Here is a 3,214-nt window from a genome sequence, read left to right on the forward strand (position 1 = left end):
GAATTGGAGTCCCCCTAAAATGCCATCCAAGATGCGATGAAAAGGGGCCCAAGCCTAAGAGGGGCGGTGGTGGTGGTCTTGGGGAAGTCTTTTGGGTTCATCGGGACCTGATAAAAAAGCTTATGTAGGTCAAGAGTGGAGGAAACCTCCATTTTGCGCAAGAAAGAGATCACATCAGCGATGTTTGGTATGGGTTAGTGATCCTGGTCTGTCTGCATGTTCAGCCACCTGTAATCCCCACACGGATGCAGAGAGCTCCTTTCTTCAGAACATCGTGTATTAGTGATGACCATTTCTTCCATTTCTGTGATGGTTTTTTTAGCAGCTGCCAAACATTTCGGTGCCAGAGGCACGAATCTGGCAAACAGTGGGGGATATGTTGCCTTGATATGGGGATAAACACTATGTTTGGAAGAAATCATGGGTTCTTGGTGAAGTTTTGTTAGTAAGTTTCAATGTGAAGAGCTGGTCGTAGGTAGCCGTGGGTGTGATGACGTTAAGAGCAAGGTCGGAGTTGGTGGGTATATGATTTGTAAACAATCAATAGTTAGCATTGAATAAATATTAGTGAGTGACATGAACCAGGGGGTGGAAACATGAGAGGAAATCTACACCAAGGATTAGAAATATAATGTCGGATACAGAGAAACTTCAAATTGTATTTGGCGCTTCTAACCGATAATGTAAGGTTTTCATTACTGTGTGTGGGCATTGCAGATCCATTGGGGGATACCAGGTGGACGTTGTGATGGACCAAGAGTAGGTTGTGAGTCAAAGGCAAGATGAATGCAACTGAGTCTGTAAACAGTTAACAATGAAGTAGACGGACAGGTTAATAAAAGTTGCTGTCAGTGCAAGGGGAGAGCGAAGACACAAAGGATGATATATACAAAAAAGAGAAATGTCGTTACTATGTAAGAACGTGTGACACACGGGTGGTACATGGCTCGCACCTAAAAATGACATACTGTACATGTTGAATAGATCTAGAAAGGCGAACTGTAGATGGGTCATCTGGCTGGAGATAAGCAGGTGTTAGACGATCAATGGAGACCAAGTTTTCTTTGTCACGAATGTTTAGTAAGTATGCATTAGGATTGCGTCGGATCACAAGGAAAGGGCCCGTGTAAGGGGTTGTTAGCAGTGGCTTGGTAGTGACATTACGTAGGAAGATGTTTATTGCAGAGTGTAAGTCTTTAAGTATCTGATGTTTTGCTGGGGGCTTATAAGTCTGGCGGCACGTAGTAAATTTTCCCATGATGTGGAGTATGCATTGGAGATCGTCAGAGGAGGTTGCATGAGGAAAAAATTAGGCAGGGATGACCAAGAGGTCACCATACACCATTTCAGTTGCAGAGAGGTCCAGGGCATCTTTAAGAATGGTCCTAAGTCCCAGGAGGACCCAGGGAAGCTGAGTAAGCCAGTTGGAGTCCTTGCAGCAGGACATTAAAGCTGCTTTGAAGGTGCGGTGAAAACGTTTAACCATTCCATTGGCAGCAGGGTTGTAGGCAGTTGTCTGGTGTAGGGTGATGGCCAGGAGATTCGCTAATGATGTCCACAATTGAGAGGTGAAAGTGGTACCCCTGTTATAGGTAATATGCTCCGGGATATCAAATCTCTCTATCCATCCTGAGAGTAAGGCAGATGTACATGAGGCGGACGTTGCAGTCTCCATGGGAATGGCTTCAGGCAAATGAGTGGAGTAGTCAATTACGGTAAACAGGTAACGATGTCCTTGTGATGTGGGTTGGTTAGGGGCCTACCATGTTGACGTGAACGTAGGCAAAACAACGCTGAGGTTGAGGAAAGGTGCCAACTACTGCATCTGTGCAGTGATATACTTTGTAAGTTTGGCAAGAAGTACAGGCGTGGACCCAATCCATAGCATCCATAGTAATGTCATGCCAAATGAATTTTGTCTTCAGCAGCTGTGCAATTGAATGGCGCGAGGGATGTGAAAGGCCGTGAATGAAATCAAACACCTGTCGGCGTATGGGAGCAGGAATCCACGGTCGCGGTCTACCAGTACTGACGTCGCAGAGGAGGGTGGTGTTGGAGTCGTGGAGGGGGAATGTCTTCTCAATGGAAGAATGTGCAGGATGTCCTTCATCCTTAATAATCTAGATCCTGCCGTTGGGCTTCAGCCTAGGCGTTGTAATCCAATTCCAGTTGAACAGCAGCCAACGTGTTGCTTGAAAGGGCATCGGAAACGAGATTAATTTTATCACGGATGTGTTACAAAGGTGCAATTTTATTCAGCCATGGCAGAGAGATGTCGGCATTGGCCGGTAGACTAGGCATTAGACTGTCGAGTGAAGGCATGCACCAGAGACAAGTGATCTGTGCGAGTAACGAAGGGCATACTTTCTAAGAAATGGCAAAAGTGATGGACACCTTAGTGCACCGCCAGCAATTCACGATCAAAAGCAGAATAACCTGATTCTGGCGTGGATAGTTTTCTTTTCAAGAAGGCCAGTTTGCGGGGTGAGACGTTGACCACCTGTTCGAGTACTGCACCAATAGTGATGTTGCTGGCATTGGTGGAGAGAAGGAGAGAGGTGTGTGGGATTGGAAAAAAACAGAGCGGCAGCGGTTGATAGGGCATCATTTGCATTGCAGAAGGCCACTTCTTGAAGGGTAACCAACTTAAGGTCTTTTAGCTTGCTCTTAAGGAAGGCGTAGAAGGGAGCAAGAGTGGCGAAAGTGGCGGCTAGAGAAGGTGATAATAGTTGATCATGCCCAAGAATTCCTACAGTGATTTTACGATCGAGGGTGTGGCGAAGTTCCGAACGGCGGCTACCTTCTCAGGTAGGGGATGAACTCCTTCAGGAGTGATGCGGTGCCATAAGAACGAAATTTTGTTGGGATGAAAGGTACACATGTCGTATCGGACTACAAGGATGTGTTGTTGTAGGCGGTAGATCAAGATGCGCAGGTGACAAAGGTGTTTCTCTCTTGGGGAGTAGAGGCGTTGATTGAGGTCTTGAATGTCGAGAGGTGACTGTCCATAAGTGTGTTGGCTTTGATCATTAAGTCCTTTACTGGTAAACTATCGACATCCGGTATGACAGTACGTATAGGTTCGGGTAAACGGCGTACCCATAGGGCATGAAGTAGGTTCACCTCACGAGGAGAGTCGTCTGCAGCAGGTTACAGGCGAGTGATACTGGTCCTTTCCCTGAGGGTGAGTGAAGCCCCTTAGTCCCCTAACAGT

The sequence above is a fragment of the Palaemon carinicauda genome, chromosome 5 (genome assembly GCF_036898095.1).
Source record: "Palaemon carinicauda isolate YSFRI2023 chromosome 5, ASM3689809v2, whole genome shotgun sequence".
In the NCBI taxonomy this organism is placed as follows: domain Eukaryota; kingdom Metazoa; phylum Arthropoda; class Malacostraca; order Decapoda; family Palaemonidae; genus Palaemon; species Palaemon carinicauda.